The sequence below is a fragment of the Oncorhynchus tshawytscha genome, linkage group LG29 (genome assembly GCF_018296145.1).
Source record: "Oncorhynchus tshawytscha isolate Ot180627B linkage group LG29, Otsh_v2.0, whole genome shotgun sequence".
Taxonomy (NCBI): Eukaryota; Metazoa; Chordata; class Actinopteri; order Salmoniformes; family Salmonidae; genus Oncorhynchus; species Oncorhynchus tshawytscha.
In genome coordinates this window covers 2,566,227-2,585,829 of record NC_056457.1, presented here as the reverse complement: position 1 = coordinate 2,585,829, position 19,603 = coordinate 2,566,227, and the positions used below count along the sequence as shown (strand labels likewise).

The 19,603-nt window shown below is 41.7% G+C and overlaps 1 protein-coding gene across 1 annotated transcript in view; it reads right to left on the bottom strand.

Moving 5' to 3' along the window:
* The window catches only part of LOC112228038 (supervillin), a 153,133-nt gene extending 136,179 nt beyond the window's left edge, over positions 1 to 16,954 (bottom strand). The window contains exon 1 of the mRNA XM_024393172.2: positions 16,544 to 16,954. The gene's annotated coding sequence lies outside the window, so the exon portion shown is untranslated. The remainder of the gene's footprint in view (positions 1 to 16,543) is intronic.
* Positions 16,955 to 19,603: the final 2,649 nt, after the last annotated feature.

Sequence of the window (19,603 nt, the reverse complement as noted above, 5' to 3'; positions counted from 1 at the left end):
GATATTATACAACGATCAAAAGGATCATGCTGTTTGTATGTGGCTGCTATGAAAGTGAACTGTGTTTGCATGTGATAAAGGGTGTATTCATTTAGCAGATTCTGTTGAAATACATTTCTTAAAAACAGCAGCAAACGGAAGGAGAAGGGGATAAACCTGAATTTGTCCAATAGAAAGTCATTTGCAACTGTTAGACTACCGATTATAGCCTAAGATCAGCTAGATGAAGGTAAGATTGTGCAAGGCGGTATTTAATGTCTGTCACCTTGATTACTCATACATCTCTCGACTACGATGTAAACTTTCATTTATAGGCTAGGTTGGAGCAACCTCATGATGGGTATAGGGAAAATCCGACTATCATATAGTAGCGTAAACCTATCAATGTTAGATTGAGCTGTGTGAATGGCATATGAATGACAGTCATCCAATATGCTGTAATAGAAATAAGGCCATGCTCATAAAAATGTAAAATACATCCTTCCTCAACTTAAAGTCACCGCCCGCCAATGTCAACCAAATAGAACATATCAGACGGCTGAGATATTGCACAATAACATTTAACTGACCAAACTGATTCATGTCTCCTGGGTATTTGTGTCACTGAAGAATTATGGGCCAAATGTCTCAATCTTGGGGTCTCAATTTGAGGAGGGAGGGTGTGTGCAAAGATCCCTTCAGTCCAGGGGGTGGAGGGGAATAGAGCAAGAGTGAGCGTGAGACCTTTCAAACACAAACAGGGACAGTAAAACTGTTCAAGACTTATCAGAACATACAGTGCTGCCTGCTACTACCACACACGCACACAGTCAGTATCTGGATAACGTGTGAAATGCTTGATAAAGTATATGATATCAACAGAGAGGTATATTTCTGTGTGATTTAAATACTGACTGGCTTTCATCAAGCAGCTCACTCAAGAAAAAGCTTCAACCTACCAGGATAGTTACAAACAGCACAGGAAGTAAATCATCAACATGTATTGATCACATCTTTACTAATGCTGCAGAAATTTGCTTGAAAGCAGTATCCAGATCCATCAGATGTAGTGATCACAATATGGTAGCCATATCTAGGAAAACCAAAGCTCCAAACGCTGGGCCTAATATTAGTTTTATAGTTAATCCTATGATGTCAAGAATATCTGGTTGGTCCGTGGTGTGTAATGAGGAGCAACAGACACTGCACTTGACACATTTATGAAATTGCTTATTCCAGTTGCTAATAAGCATGCACCCATGAAGAAAGTGACTAAAAACTGTTTAAATCCCTGTGGATTGATGAGGAATTGAAAAATGGTATGGTTGAGAGGGATGAGGCAAAAGGAATGGCAAATAATTATGGCTGCACAAACGATTGCCAAACATATTGCAAATTGAGAAATCTTGTGACTAAACTGAATAAAAATAAGATATAACACTATGAAACCAAGATAAATGAAATAAAGAATAATGGTAAAAATCTTTGGAGCACCTTATGTTAAATTCTTTGAAAAAGGATGTTAGTCCAACTAGTCTTATGTTAAAAACTTTGAAAAAGGCAAACTCTGCCCCATCATTCATTGAAACAGATGGCGCGTTCATCACAAAACCCACTGATATTGCCAACTACTTTAATTATTTTTTAATTGTCAAGATTAGCAAACTTACGCAAAACATGCCAGCAACAGATGCTGACACTACACATCCATGTATATCTGACCAAATTATGAAAGACTAACATTGTAATTTTAAATCCCATAAAGTTAGTGTGGAAGAGGTGAAAAAATGATTTTTGTCTATCAACAATCACAAACCACCGGGGTCTGACAACTTGGATGGAAAATTACTGAGGATAATAAGCGGACAATATTGCCATATCTTCAATTTAAGCCCGCTAGAAAGTATGTGCCCTCAGGCTTGGAGGGAAGCAAAAGTAATTCCGCTACTTAAGAACAGTAAAGTCCCCTTTACTGGCTCAAATAGCCAATCAATCAGCCTGTTACCAACCCTTAGTAAACTTTTGGAAAAATTGTTTGACCAGATACAATGCTATTTTACAGTAAACAAATTGACAAACTTTCAGCATGCTTATAGAGAAGGATATTCAACGAGCACAGCACTTACACAAAGGACTGATGGTTGGCTGAGAGAAATGGATGATAAAAAGATTGAGGGCTGTATTGTTAGACTTCAGTGCAGCTTTTGACATTATCGATCATAGTCTGCTGCTGGCAAAACGTATGTGTTTTTTAAATTATTATTATTAGTTTTTAAATCGTCCGATTAATCGGTATCGGCGTTTTTGGTCCCCCAATAATTGGCATCGGCGTTGAAAAATCATAATCGGTCGACCTCTAATACACACACGATGGCATACGCACTATACACACGGATTTTGTACTGTACTGTAGTGGTGATGTAGGGGCCTGAGGGCAAACAGTCTGAATGTATTGTAAAATTGCATAAACGGCCTTAATTTTGCTGGACCCCAGGACGAGAAGCTGCTGGCAGCAGCTTAATACAAATACACACAGTTGATGGTGAGCTGGGTGGGGGTAAAGAGAGAACAAGATAGGAGACATTTCTGACAGTCTGGGGGAAGGAGGGAGAATGATTAAGGATGGATCGATTGAAGTAGCTGAGGACAGTGCAGGAATGAGTGCATAGTTACCTGCAAAAGCAAAATTAACCCCGTTCCTAGGAGAGAATGTAGAAAACAAGAACATGGACAGAGAGAAAAAAGTGAATACCCTAAACTCCCTCCCCTCCTTGTACCTAAATCAGATTAGGATGTGTCCAGAATGCCACCCTACTCCCTATATAAAGGCTGACCAAACTGACAACGTTTGGTTTGGCCCGCCAGGACCAGGGGGCCCCCAACCAAAAAAAAGGCAGTCAGTCTGTCTTAACTCACTGTTTAAAGATAGCATAGTAGAATACACAACCTGCAATTTCTACATTTGATCAGTTTTCCTCTTGTAATGTCAGTCACTGAAAATCAATTAGCCCATGACACCTAACATTTTATAGATTGCTATGTAAGATAGCTGGCTACTAGACTATCTAAACCTTGTAGTAATCATGTGGCCAAATTACTGACTGGGCACCAATGACTGCATGGCCGTGCATGACTCCAACCCCATCATTAAGTTTGCTGACGACACCTGATCACCGACGATGAGACAGCCTATAGGGAGGAGGTAAGTGACCTGGCAGTGTGGTGCCAGGACAACCATCTTTCCCTCAAAGTTAGCTAAACAAAGGTAGTGCGTACATCACATCACTGGGGCCCGAGCTCCCTGCTATCCGGGACCTCTATACCAGGCGGTGTCAGAGGAAGGCCCCAAAAAATTGTCAGACTCCAAACACCCCTGTTATAGACTGTTCTCTCTGCTACCGCACGGCAAGCAGTATCGATGCATCAAGTCTGCAACCAACAGGATCCTGAACAGCTTCTACTCCCCAAACCATATTACTGCTAAATAGTTCAAATATCTACCCGGACTATCTGCATTGAGCCCCATTTGCACTAAATATTTTGACTCATCACATACTCTGCTGCTACTGCTTATAATCTATACTGTTGCCTAGTCACTTTACCCCTACCAAAATGCACATATCTACCTCAATGACTTTGTACCCTTGCACATCGACTCTGCATGGTATCTTTCTATTATACTTCTATTTTTCTTTACATTGTTGGGAAAGGCCCATTAGTAAGCATTTTAATGTTAGTTTACCAAACTTGAAACAAATCAAATGTTATTTGAAGTCACTCACTCAAGACATCATATGAACATGGCATTTTGATGAGATTTTGAGATTAGATTTTATGGTACAATTGTAATACTGGTAATCACAATGTGCTGTTTGGTGTCAAGCAATATGGCCACAAATTGATTAATGTTTGTAATTTTATGCTAACTTTTTTTTAAATCTATTGTTTCAAGACCCTAAAAACTACACTTAACAAAAATATTAATGTAACATGTAAAGTGTTGGTCCCATGAGCTAAAATAAAAGATCGCATACACACAAAAAGCGTATTTCGCTCAACTTTTATGCACAAATTTGTTTACATCCCTGTTAGTGAGCATTTCTCTTTTGCCAAGATAATCCATCCACCTGACAGGTGTGGCATATCAAGAAGCTGATTAAACAGCATGATCATTACACAGGTGCACCTTGTGCTGGGGACGATAAAAGAACACAGCAATAAGCAGTTGTCACAGCACAATGCCACAGATGTAAGAAGCTATTGTTTACCTTTTATTTTTCTAAATAAATGTCGATTTGTTCTGCTAGCTACCCACCACTCTGAATATATTTTGTCCCCTCTAAGCCCAAAAGTGTAAGCACCCCTGATTTCTAAAGTGCACTACATTTGACCAAAGCCTAATGTTGTGGTGTGTCTAACATTTGAAGTTCATATACCCAACCTCACACTTCTTCCACTTGTATGACAGACAGACCAGTCCACAGTGAAACAACCTCCCCCAAACCAATAATGCTCACTAGACAGATTTATATACCCCTCATTTCCATCAATTACAAACTCTAAGCCAGCTCATTCGTCCAAGGTCTAGGAGTCTGAAAGGATGTGGGCAGCAATGGTCAATGTTGCCATATCTGTTCTCTCAAGTCTTGAGCTGCAGTCTAGGAGATAAACAAAACTCAGCAAAAAAATAAACGTCCCTTTTTCAGGACCCTGTCTTTCAAAGATATTTTGTAAAAATCCAAATAACTTCACAGATCTTCATTGTAAAGGGTTTAAACATTGCTTGTTCAATGAACCATGAACAATTAATGAACATGCACCTGTGGAACAGTCGTTCAGACACTAACAGCTTTCAGAAGTTAGGCAATTTAGGACACTAAAGAGGCCATTCTACTGACTCTAAAAACACCAAAAGAAAGATGCCCAGGGTCCCTGCTCATCTGTGTGAACGTGCCTTAGGCATGCTGCAAGGAATGAGGACTGCAGATGTGGCCAGGGCAATAAATTGCAATGTCCGTACTGTGAGACACCCAAGACATCACTACAGGGAGACAGGACGGACAGCTGTTCGTCCTCGCAGTGGCAGAACACGTATAACACCTGCACAGGATCGGTACATCCGAACATCACACCTGCGGGACGGGTACAGGATGGCAACAACAACTGCCCAAGTTACACCAGGAATGCACAATCCCTCCATCAGTGCTCAGACTGTCCGCAATAGGCAGAGAGAGGCTGGACTGAGGGCTTGTAGGCCTGTTGTAAGACAGGTCCTCACCAGACATCACCGGCAACAACGTCGCCTATAGGCACAAACCCACCGTCGCTGGACCAGACAGGACTGCCAAAAAGTGCTCTTCACTGACGAGTCGCAGTTTTGTCTCACCAGGGGTGCTGGTCGGATTTGCGTTTATCGTCGAAGGAATGAGCATTACACGAGGATTACACTCATTACACTCTGGAGCGGGATCGACTGGGAGGTAGAGGGTCCATCATGGTCTGGGGCGGTGTGTCACAGCATCATCGGACTGAGCTTGTTGTCATTGCAGGCAATCTGTGTTTGGGATCATTGTCATGCTGAAAGACCCAGTCACGTTTCATCTTCAATGCCCTTGCTGATGGAAGGTTTTTACTCAAAATCTCACGATACATGGCCCCATTTATTCTTTCCTTTACACGGATCAGTCGTCCTGGTCCCTTTGCAGAAAAACAGCCCCAAAGCATGATGTTTCCACCCCCATGCTTCACAGTAGGTATGGTGTTCTTTGGATGCAACTCAGCATTCTTTGTACTCCAAACACAACGAGTTGAGTTTTTACCAAAAAGTTCTATTTTGGTTTCATCTGACCATATGACATTCTCCCAATCTTCTTCTGTATCATCCAAATGCTCTCTAGCAAACTTCAGACGGGCCTGGACATGTACTGGCTTAAGCAGGGGGACACGTCTGGCACTGCAGGATTTGAGTCCCTGGCGGCGTAGTGTGTTACTGATGGTAGGCTTTGTTACTTTGTTCCCAGCTCTCTGCAGGTCATTCACTCGGTCCCCCCGTGTGGTTCTGGGATTTTTGCTCACAGTTCTTGTGATTATTTTGACCCCACGGGGTGAGATCTTGCGTGGAGCCCCAGATCGAGGGAGATTATCAGTGGTCTTGTATGTCTTCCATTTCCTAATAATTGCTCCCACAGTTGATTTCTTCAAACCAAGCTGCTTACCTATTGCAGATTCAGTCTTCGCAGCCTGGTGCAGGTCTACAATTTTGTTTCTGGTGTCCTTTGACAGCTCTTTGGTCTTGGCCATAGTGGAGTTTGGAGTGTGACTGTTTGAGGTTGTGGACAGGTGTCCTTTATACTGATAACAAGTTCAAACAGGTGCCATTAATACAGGTAACGAGTGGAGGACAGAGGAGCCTCTTAAAGAAGTGACCAAATACTTATTTTCCACCATAATTTGCAAATAAATTCATTAAAAATCCTACAATGTGATTTTCTGGATTTTTTCTCATTTTGCCTGTTATAGTTGAAGTGTACTTATGATGAAAATTACAGGCCTCTCTCATCTTTTTAAGTGGGAGAACTTGCACAATTGGTGGCTGACTAAATACTTTTTTTGCCCCACTGTACATGACCAGTTCCAGTTAGAACTGCTGGGGAAAAAAGGTTACATGAAAAGGGGGTTAGTGAGTTACGTCTTTGTGTTTGTGGATAGTGGGGGCATTTGGTCATGGCCCAAAAAGACCGTCAGACTTGGGAGGACACAGTAATTGAAAAATCATGTGGAGATTCCATGCTGCATGGGCTGGGCTTTAAGATGAGGCTTGTGCACGCACACACACACAGAGAACCCTCTCACATCCCTCCCACCCACCCCTGACATCCAGCAGCAGTGGTTGCCATGGTGCCAGGGTAATGTTTAGAACCCCTACTCCACATGGCAGAGGTCTGTTGTTAATCCACCAACTGCATCACCGTGGAGACATGCCACAAATGAGGTCACTGACAAATGTAGCGATTGACTGACATACCTGAAACGGCGAACGAGAGCTACATAGAGAGAGGCTTTCTAGAGTTGAAGACAGCCATGACCCCAGCAAGATGATTTCACCAACTTCCTACTGTGAGAACTAGAGCCCGCAGGCTATACAGTCAACCTCAGTGAAGCATATAGGCCTAGTACTCCACCCTGGCAAGAGGTGTTTTCTTAGCAGGTGGTGATTTTCTGACTTAGTCCTGTCATCCCAGGTTCAGAGCGTAGGGGAAAGCTGACATAACAAACCTACTATGAACACCTGCTATGCAGTCCCTCTTTCACAAAGTTTTGATGCTTTAGTCTAATCTAAGCTCTCAATGTGATTTATGGCAGAGGCAGACACTAGCAACCGTTTATGCAATGACCATTAGTCATTACAACCCAAAAATCTGAGTGCCTGCCAGCCGGAATCCCTGGAACTGTTTAATTGATTTTGTCCCTCGCATTAGTGAACACTTAAAAGTAGACAATGTGTGTGCAAACTCCAGATTGTTTGGGCTTGGGGTAGGGAGGGAAATAATATGGCTTGCACATAGCATTTAGTCCCATAAATGTGAATACCGCACAAATGAATGGGCCTGGAATTAGGGCACTCAGGATTTTCCTGGATTTATGAATGTCTCCAATGAGATACACCGTTTTCATTATCTTTTACAAAACATTTGGTTACTGTGCACTAATGAACATGACCACGCTGTTTTCCCTAGGCTGATCAAGCACCAGGCCCTCTACTGCACCTCCCCTGCAATGCTGCTGTTGTTCGGTAGTTTCAAAGCAGATCAGGAATACCCTGTTACCTCTTGGACAAGTCATCTACTCTAGCTAACTCCATGCAGTTCCTCAACATACTCACAGCAAACCAATTGAGTTTATGTGGTTGGTTTTACGTGATAACTTGGGTGGGACTGAGAATAATTATTTCTGTACATAGTTGTAAATTGCTTGGGGAGATTTCAGGATTAACATCCGACCTGCTGTAGCATTATTCATTCATTGTATTTTGGATATTGTTGGACTTTTGGAGAACACACAGAGAGGTGCTGTTGTTTGAAGGATTTTATACAACGGGTGGGTCTAATCCTGAATGCTGATTGGTTAAAAGCGCATTCCAGCCGGTGTCTATTCCACAATTAACCACCAGCTAAATCTATGAAGGCAAAATACCCTTTTACTCCGTTCCAGCTGATCCACTGTCTCAACAGCCCAGCTAGGCAATGTATAAACTTGCTCTCCACTCATAAAAAGCATCTAGACATTCTCACATTTCTTTTTAACTAACATTTAGCTTTCAACCGTGGATATTTGTATAAACCTTGCTCTCTGTCTCTCTGACATTTGCAACATTGTTTCAATATTCTAATTCGATCTCCAGCTGCCCCATAGTAATGAACGTGTCAGGAGTCAGGAAGAGAGACAGGCAGGCAGCTTTTCTCAGCCAGTCGAAATAATGAATCAGTAGAATTTTTATGTATATATACACACACACACAGACACACAGAACTATCAATAGAAAACAGGTTGAACAAAACGAAGTGCAACTAGTTTGCATTCTTTCCAGCTTCAGTTTGAAGTGATTGTGTTAGATGGGTTGTTGGCTAGCTCCACTGAACAACAGTGCCCTGACGAGAGAGCACATTTTCTATGCCAGGCAAAATCGCGCCTCATTAGCGCATTGTTATGGGTGTATCCAAATAAATGTCACTAGAAAACAGCTTAAACAAACACAAATACAGCTCCTTTGATGTTATTCTGGCTGCATTATTTTTTGACATGACTAAGTTAGCCATAGTTGGCTAGCTAGCAAGCAAGGGATAAGAACATTGCCAGCCAGTATGCCAATGGAATATTTAGAACGAACGACTGGGTCGCGTCAATACAGTAAATGCAGAACAAAACACTGAACAACTGGGTGATATCTCTGGCATCTAAACGACCAGCCAGCTTGGGTAGGACCCTAGGTTTGTGTCAGGACTACATCTTGTGGAAGGATGAAATGGTATGAATAAATTCATAAAAATAATGTTTCATAAAAATGTGTAAATCATTATTTGAATATGTTGGTAACCCATTGTATAAAAGTGATAATGCCCTCGAAGCCGGCGTTTGGAGGATATATTGGCACTTGACTTTGCCTCGTGCCTAACAACACCCGTGGCAATATATCCTCCAAACACCAGGTTCTCAGACATTATTTATCACTTGAACATTCTGTACGTATCAATCAACATTGTTTATGAGATGTTTTACACACATCACCATGGCAACAAAGCCCACCCAAAACGTTATCCTCTCATCCATCGCATAACTTCATCATCAGAACCTAATAGAGAGAGAGAGGAGCCAGAGGGACCACAGCACAGGGTGAGTCCCCCTGGTCAAAAGTAACGCACTATATAGGGAACGAGGTGCCTTTTGGGATGCACACAGTCATTATGGCATCATCCTGCTCTGTATCTCTGCTGCTTTAAGGCTACATTAGGTGGAGGCCCTTTTCACCACAAACACCGACTCATTCACAACAGAGGAGACGGAGCAGAGCACACATCCAACATCAGAGGCACTCAATGTGCTTCCAATCCCCGCCAACGAGAGGGTCTGTATTGGAGGAGGAGAGGAGGCTGAGGGCCTGTGAACCCCAACAGACTATGTAACCACGGCTACAGCAGAGCAGTTCCTCACTGACACAGAGGTTGGAACTCTGGATAGACATACTGGCTGACAGGTAAACACAAAGGTTGCATCCCAAATGGCACCCTCTTCCCTATACAGTGCACTAGTTATGACCAGAGCCCTATGGGCCCTTATCAAAAGTATTTCACAATAGGGTGCCATTTGGGAACACATTCACAGAGAGACCGGGCATTAGTTAGACGCTGTTGGCTTATACTGGGGGGGTTAATAGATAATCATCCCTAGGTGTGAAGGGGCTAGATCAGTCCAGGCCAGCTATGGCATTATGGGATGGCTGGACTGTGGTGGTCAAGAGACTAAGTTGGGTCCAGTTGCCAAGGTGATACAATGGTCATATAACAACACCATGTGTGTCTCTCGAATGGTACCCAATCAACTTTTTTGACTGGTCAAAAGTTGTGCACTATATAGAGAAAAGGTTGCCATTTGGGACAGCTGTCAGGCTCTTCTGTTTCGACCACCACACCACAGACAATTAGGGAGTCATCCAAAACAGTGCTCACCATGCAGTCATACTATGGCCCATCTCCAGTCATCGCTTTCATCTGACGCCATATTACTAATCCTCTGTTAGTCTTCAGTTCAACAGACAGCGCTACAGATGTCGGGGCGGCAGGTAGCCTATCGGTTAAGAGAGTTGAGCCAGTAACCGAAAGGTCGCTGGTTCGAATCCCTGAGCCGACAAAGCACATTATTCCAATTACTTCTGTAAGTTGCTCTGGATAAGAGTGTCTGCAAGGCGTCGGTAAGTAAAAGGAGCTGATCTTTGACGACAGGAAATGGAGGGCCGAGCACGGCCCTATTCACAATCAACGTGGCTGTATTGGAGCATGTCGAGAGCTTCAAGTTCCTTGGTGTCCACATCACTAAGGATCTATCATGGTCCAAACACATCAACACAGTCATGAAGAGGGCACAACAACTCCTCTTCCCCCTCAGGAGGCTGAAAAGATTTGGCATGGGCCCGCAGAGCCTCAAAAAGTTCTACAGCTGCACCGTGGAGAGCATCTTGACTGGCTGCATCACCACTTGGTAGAGTAACTGCTTGGCATCAGACCTCAAGGCGCTACACAGGGTAGTGCGTAATGCCCAGTATATCACTGGGCCGAGCTCCCTGCCACCCATACCAGGCGGTGTCAGAGGAAGGCCCTAAAAATGTTCAAAGACTCCAGCCACCCAAGTCATAAGACTGTTCTCTCTGCTACCACACAGCAAGTGATACGGATGCACCAACCAACAGGACCATGAACAGCTTCAACCCCAAAACTAAATGAGACTGCCAAATAGCTGTTTGGATAACAACTATCTGCATTGACCCTTTTTGTGTTACGCCCCTGAAAACAGGGGAGAAATAATCACGAGAGTGATACGGTGTTGTATTCTCAATTCAACGTTTAGTTCAATCATTTCACAAAAGTAACACATTACAAAACAACAGAAAACCCATTATACAAATAACACAGCAAAATATCTTATTAACAACGTACGTACATGTTCATTCACAATCGACATAAAATGGCAGCTACTCTCAGTACGATGCTATTCTTCACTTCAACCGAGCAGGGCTAATATTACTCTCTTCAAACTTAACTCTAACTTCCTCAAGACGTTATTAAGACACACCTTAAACACTCTTGACATGTTAGTGAGTTATAACATTTAAATTACTATTTTTATCATCAATAAAGTACCTGAAAACAGGGGAGAAATAATCACGAGAGTGATACGGTGTTGTATTCTCAATTCAACGTTTAGTTCAATGAGAAAAGACCGCGATTTTCCCCAGGAATATGGGTGGAGACCAGAGCAATCGATCTCCGGCTCATAGATTAAGAGCATTTCGTAGATGACAGATGAACACTTTTAGGCACCACAAAATAAAGTAATCAATATAACGTTTACACATTACTCTCACAATTCGTACCCTTTGACAGATTTTAACTTAACACAATTATATGAATGTTATCAATCTCTATCAACTAATACTGAATGCATCTTCTTAACCTTAGATGTTTTAAGATCCTCACATACTATGAACTTACTAATACTTTTTAATGTATAACAGGCTATGAATATTTCCTTTAACCTGTTACATTTGCACTAACTTTAACTCAACACTTATGCTGCTGCCACTTTTTATTATCTGTCCTGTCGCATATAACTTTATTCCTTGTTATATGTACATATGTACTCAGTACTGGTACCCCATGTACAGTGGGGCAAAAAAGTATTAGTCAGCCACCAATTGTGCAAGTTCTCCCACTTAAAAAGATGAGGCCTGTAATTTATCATAGGTACACTTCAACTATGACAGACAAAATGAGAAGAAAAAAAACCCCAGAAAATCACATTGTAGGATTTTTAATGCATTTATTTGCAAATTATGGTGGAAAATAAGTATTTGGTCAATAACAAAAGTTTCTCAATACTTTGTTATATACCCTTTGTTGGCCATGACAGAGGTCAAATGTTTTCTGTAAGTCTTCACAAGGTTTTCACACACTGTTGCTGGTATTTTGGCCCATTCCTCCATGCAGATCTCCTCTAGAGCAGTGATGTTTTGGGGCTGTTGCTGGGCAACACGGACTTTCAACTCCCTCCAAAGATTTTCTATGGGGTTGAGATCTGGAGACTGGCTAGGCCACTCCAGGACCTTGAAATGCTTCTTACGAAGCCACTCCTTCGTTGCCCGGGCAGTGTATTTGGGATCATTGTCATGCTGAAAGACCCAGCCACGTTTCATCTTCAATGCCCTTGCTGATGGAAGGAGGTTGTTATTCAAAATCTCACGATACATGACCCCATTCATTCTTTCCTTTACACGGATCAGTCGTCCTGGTCCCTTTGCAGAAAAACAGCCCCAAAGCAAGCATGCTTCACAGTAGGTATGGTGTTCTTTGGATGCAACTCAGCATTCTTTGTACTCCAAACACGACGAGTTGAGTTTTTACCAAAAAGTTGTATTTTGGTTTCATCTGACCATATGACATTCTCCCAATCTTCTTCTGGATCATCCAAATGATCTCTAGCAAACTTCAGGCAGGTCTGGACTGGACATGTACTGGCTTAAGCAGGGGGACACGTCTGGCACTGCAGGATTTGAATCCCTGGCGGCATAGTGTGGTAGGCTTTGTTACTTTGGTCCCAGCTCTCTGCAGGTCATTCACTAGGTCCACCCGCGTGGTTCTAGGATTTTTGCTCACCATTCTTGTGATCATTTTGACCCCACGGGGTGAGATCTTGCGTGGAGCCCCAGATCGAGGGAGAATTTCAGTGGTCTTGTATGTCTTCCATTTCCTAATAATTGCTCCCACAGTTGATATCTTCAAACCAAGCTGCTTACCTGTTGCAGATTCAGTCTTCCCAGCCTGGTGCAGGTCTACAATTTTGTTTCTGGTGTCCTTTGACAGCTCTTTGGTCTTGCCCATAGTGGAGTTTGGAGTGTGACTGTTTGAGGTTGTGGACAGGTGTCTTTTATACTGATAACAAGTTCAAACAGGTGCCATTAATACAGGTAATGAGTGGAGGACAGAGGAGCCTCTTAAAGAAGAAGTTACAGGTCTGTGAGAGCCAGAAATCTTGCTTGTTAGTAGGTGACCAAATACTTATTTTCCACCATAATATGCAAATAAATTCAATAAAAATCCTACAATGTGATATTCTGGATTTTCTTTTCTCATTTTGTCTGTCATAGTTGAAATGTACCTATGATGTAAATTACAGGCCTCTCTCATCTTTTTAAGTGGGAAAACTTGCACAATTGGTGGCTGACTAAATACTTTTTTGCCCCACTGTATATATCCAAAGTTATCATTACTTGTGTATTTATTATTACTTTTCTATTTTCTTTCTCTGCATTGTTGGGAAGTGCCCGTAAATAAGCAATTCACTGTTAGTCGACACCTGTTGTAATTGTGTTTAAAATGACTAAAATGTAAGTCAAGGACAGCTCCAGTGGCTGATTTCAGTGGTGAAATATGGTGCCAGTGAACTTGTATGGAGTAGAGAGGAAGGTGAAGGAATAACAGTTCAAATGTGAATGGAAGAACATATCTGGGAAAAACAATCAACTGACTCATCTTCAACTCATCCTGTTTTATTAAAGTTATTATCCTGGTAACTTTATATTCATCTTTGAGAGAAAAAAAATGTTTTTTTTAGCAATCATTTATATTCCATAAGGTTGTCAAATCAATTCTGACAGTAAACAAACCAAGGATACATTTTGTAATAGTAAATAAATAAATAAATAAATAGTAAATAAAATCATTTGCAGACATCATAACATGGAAATTCAGCAAGGCAGATTGACATCACTTCTTGACTGGCTGTTAAAGAGCAAAAAAACAAAACAAAAAAGTATTTACTGCTACTTCATTACATGCTTGTGGTGCTTTCCTAACCTGACAGTACAGTTGCTTAGGGTACAACCATAGAAATAGAATCTCATTCTAGTTCAGTGGTAGAAACATCATCAGTGGTAGACGCATCATATTGTTTGCAAAACTGCACCATAGGATGGGGCCCTGATCAAAATGTGTGCACTATATAGAGAATAGGGTGCCATTTGGGACGTACCCACAATCTTCTCCAGTTACTATGGGGAGTCAAGGCTGGGTGAGTAGTGACTGCACCACCCATTCCTTAGTAATAAAATCATATCACAAAGGGAAGGTAAATACTAGCAATAGTATGGCCCTCATCACCCCAGCCCAGCCACCCATCCCATTCCCCTATACTGATCAAGAATGATGACCTCAGTCAGAGATGAGAACGAGCTACTGACACAAACACACAGGAAAGGAGGAAAGTAATTAGCCTTCAAGACCACTTCCAAGTGTGAAGTAGTACAACAACATAAAGCTCAAATATAATAGGAGGGAGTCTATGTAATTAGGCTGCGGAGTAGTTCTTTATTTTGGCAGGTACTGTTATACCTACACTACAGTACCTGCCAAATAAGGAGGAATAACATAGCACTCTAGTTTATTGGTCTTGGTATTCTACCTTGAACTTGGACCAACAACAACGCCGTCTGAAATTAGTTCATGAAGACAGGCCTGATGAGCATCGAGTCCTACATATACAGCAGTCAGTCAGTTAGCAACATGCTCAAGAGCAAGACAGGAAGAGGACATGAGATCAGAGAGACTTCAAGTAGAATGGAGTTGCGTCCCAAATGGCAGTATTCCCTTACAGTGCCTTCAGAAAGTATTCAGACCCTTTGACTTATTCCACATGTTGTTGTGTTACAGCCTGAATCCTCACCCATCTACACACAATACCAAAGTGAAAACATGCTTTTCAAAATGATTGCAAATTTATTGAAAATGAAATACAGAAAAGTATGTACACAGACCTAAGTCAATAGTTTGTTGAAACACCTTGGCAGCAATTACAGCTGTGTCTTTCTGGGTAAGTCTAAGAGCTTTCCACACCTGGATTGTGCAACACTTGCCCATTGAGCTCTCAAATTGGTTGTTCATCATTGCTAGACAACCATTTTCAGGTCTTGCCATAGATTTTCAAGTAGATGTGTGAAAACTAACTCATCCACTCAGGAAAATTCACTGTCTTCTTGGTAAGCAACTCCAATGTAGATTTGACCTTGTGTTTAAGGTTATTGTCCTGCTGAAAGGTGAATCCATCTCCCAGTGTCTGGTGGAAAGCAGACTGAACCAGGTTTTCCTTTGGGATTTTGCCTGTTCTTATTAACTCCATTCCGTTTCTTTTTTATGCTGAAAAACTCCCCAGTCCTTAACGATTACAAGCATACCCATAACATGAGGCAGCCACCATCCTGAACTTATTTAGGCTTGCTATAACTAAGGGGTTGAATACTTATCGAATCAAGACATTTCAACTTTTCATTTTGCATTATTTGTAAACAATTTCAAAAAACATAATTCCACTTTGACATTATGGGGTATATTTTGTACAGGCCAGTGACAAATCTCAATTGAATCCAAGTTCAGGCTGTAACAACAAATTTACTTAGGTAACTGATGGTCATTAAACCTAGGTAAACCCCATCCATAGGCCTATATACACAAAAATGTGGACAACACTTCAAATTAGTGCATTCGGCTACTCCAGCCCACACCCGTTGTTGACAGGTGTATAAAATCGAGCACACAGCCATGCAATCTCCATAGACAAACATTGGCAGTAGAATGGCCCGCGCCGAAGAGCTCAGTGACTTTCAACGTGGCACCGTCATAGGATGCCACCCAAGTCAGTTCGTCAAATTTCTGCGGTGCTAGAGCTGCCCTGGCGAATTGTATGTGCTGTTATTGTGTGTGTTCATGATGTGTTTATCACAGAGCCTCAAAAGAAGAGGCTTCTCAGTACAGAATCATGTTCAAAAATGTTCTACAAACAAAATTTCACTTTCATTATGGGGTATTGTGTGTATATCAGTGACACACAATCTCAATTTCAAATCAATGTTAAATTCCGGCTGTAACAACAAGATTTAGAAAAAGTAAAAGGGGGGGGTAGATTTTATGGAAAAGAGATGCATGTTTTTGGACGATGCAGCATCCTGCCTTGTTGACAACATGACCGAAATGCGCAGATTAGATCCGTGCATCGCGGCTCAGGTTAATTGATCAATCAGGGCATTGGTCCAAATGTGATGTGATAGATAGCGTACAGTGCGCAATCAAAGGGGAGCGCTGCATGTTTTTGTTGCACTACTGTGCAATGTTAATTGACTAGTTGATTGATCACACTTATGAACAAAACTAACAGCCCAACAAATAATGCGTTGAAACATTAACATTTCCAAAGATTTAAATTAGTCATTTGGTGAGAGGAAAAACAAGCCGTGAAATGAACTTACCAATGCCACTCTGTTGAATTTTAAACGATATGACAAGTTATGGCGGATGTCCCCGAATATTCTGACGTGAAAGTTATTTATTTGTCCACTGCTATTTCTAAAAAACGCTAATGTTTGCGAGAGAAATCTCATCAGGCGTTACTATACATTTGAACATCAATTTCCCAAAGTATTTAGAATGTCAACTCCTCACACGCTCTAATGCATTATTCAAAGTCATCTTCAATCACCTAAGATCGCCTACTGTTTCTTTTAGAAAAGTAAATACGAACGCTGTCCGGAGAGAAACTGACGATGCCGAGTAGTCTTGCTCAATTGCAAACTCTCGTTGTATAGGAACGCAAGTACGACTGTAATTCACTTTCGCCTGCTTCGCAAACTTCTCCACTGTTGCCTTGTGCTCGTAGCTTCCGGACAACATTAACCATTTCTTAAAGGAGCAGACCTATCAGGGCACGGTCCAAAGCTCAAAGTCACCTGTATAGAGTAGACACACCTATTGAACCAACGAACATAATCATTCAGGTTAGCCAGGTTGAAAAAAGGAACCAAAGAGTATCTATTTTTGTTTTACACACACACACACACACACACACACACACACACACACACACACACACACACACACACACACACACACACACACACACACACACACACACACACACACACACACAGGACCAGCAGGGGCAAAGAGCCTTGACCTGAAATGACTGATGGGGTCAATATGATTCCAATGGACAATCAATGGTCAGTCTTAGTTAATGGAATGCAGTAGACCAGACCAGAGGTCCTCTTTCCATTACAATGTCCATAAATAAACCAGAACCATCATGCTGTTCAGACACTGCCAGTCTGTCACACACTTTACATTGCTGTCTCTGTGGTGTGTACTGTATTATTGGCCTGGGAAACATTGACACATTAGGACATACAGCATCACCTTCCAACATAACGACTGTATATGGAAACAAAAAAACAACAATCAATCTATTTTACTTTACTATTTGTGTATATTTTCCCATCAGTGGGATTTGAATCCCTGTCCATCCCTGCCAATCCCTGTCCACTCCACTCCACTGGGCAGAGAGTCTCATCTTGGCCAAGGACAGATAAACAGGGGTGGTGGGTGTTGCTAGGAGCAATCAGCTGGTTGCAAAAAAAAAATCATGGACGACAAGGACGCTTGTTTACAGATGTACAAGAGACTGCAATTATAAATATGGTTTTCGCCAACAATGCAATTAGGATTTGAGAGATAAGAGAGCATATCTTGAATAATGACACCATATTTAACAACATCAATGCTGTAAGCCTGTCGACCATACAACGCATCCTCCAACGGCACCGAGTGACGATGAAAAAACTTTACAAGGTGCCATTTGAGAGAAACTGACAGTCAAGAATATGCGACATGACTTTGTAGAGGTATGTATGCAACACTACTTCCAGTACTTCAGACATACCATATTTACTCATCTGTATATCCCTTTGTCTGTTACAGAGAGTATTGGAGCTGGATGCCCATGTAATTCGCTATAAATGTATTTATTTGGATGAGTTTGGCTTCAACCTCACCAAAACCAGGTGCCGTGGAAGAAATGTAATAGGACAGAGGGCAATTACCAATGTCCCTGGACAGCGTGGGGGTAATATAACTATGTTCACCTTTTCTAAATCCCATAGAGGAATTCTTCTCAGCCTGGCGCTGGAAAGTGTATGATCGCCAACCCTATGTCCGCATGCCGCTTCTCCAGGCAATGGAGGATGCATGTGGGGACGTAGAGGTTGCCTCTGTCCAAGGTTGGATACACCACGCTAGGAGATACTTCCCTCGATGTTTGGCAAGAGAAACGTATCTTGTGATGTGGACGAAGTATTGTGGCCAGACCAAGGCCGGAGAAGAGATGAAGCATAGCAGCCTAATAAATATTTTCTGTTTCTACATTGCATTGGTGTTTACAGTGTACCTGTTACCCCTCTCAGCAGATTACTTTCACTGTAGAACATTGTATTGAAATGTAGATATAAGCCTATGATAGACCAAAGAGCTTTAGATTTAGAACAACAGTGTTTACATGGTATATCCAAAAATGTACTATTATGAAAGCAGTGTTTGCCATTTGATGCAAATGCTTCATTCCAACATGTGTTTATGGCATTTTGAATGCAGTGTTACATTTTGAAGGAGATGTGAGGCATTTTGCATTTTGTGTGTGCAGTTTTGGGAATTGTGTGTAGAGTTTTGAAAAAAGGAGACAGTTTTGAAAATGTGTGTAAGCAGTTGGAAAAAACTGTATTCCAACCTCATAGTGTGAAAATATTCTATAAAACCCAGGAAAATCACATTTCTGACTGTGCAGGACCTTGAAAAAATATTTTATAACTCCTTATACCAAAGCATATCAAAGTGTATCCTTATATCAAAGTGTTACCAGTAGGGGTACTTAGCGAAAGTATTTAGTTAATCCATATACCGTAGTTAGGGAAATTATATTACAAAGTGATGCATTGCTGTGGTTTTGATGGCATTACTCATTCTGGGAATTATATTATGCAGATGACATGGTGGCATAGATAGAGGACCTTTTGTTTGCAGGGAATTATAATTCCAAAGAAAATTGGTCCTTATGTTACATAGCGAGCGCTATCAAAATGGCATGACAATAAACAATAACAAGAGATCACAGGGAAAATATACATAAAAGAGTCAAGGCATGGAATAAATACATGTGAAAGATTACAAGTTACAGTAAATCTGAGCCCGACGTGTCTCAGCTACCAAAGGTTGGAGAGACAGACAGACGTTGTAATTTCCTTAATGTCACTGTGACCTTCTTATGTTGCGGTGCTGATATCAAAGATTTATTGGAGCCTGATGGACGGGGTGTGTGTGTGTGTGTGTGTGTGCGTGTGTGCGTGTGTGCGTGCGTATGCGTGCGTGCGCGTGCGCGTGTGTGTGTGTGTGTGTGTGTGTGTGTGAATGCGTCCCAAATGGCATCCTATTCCTTATATAATGCACTACTTTTGACCACAGCCCTATGAGCCCTGTTTAAAAGT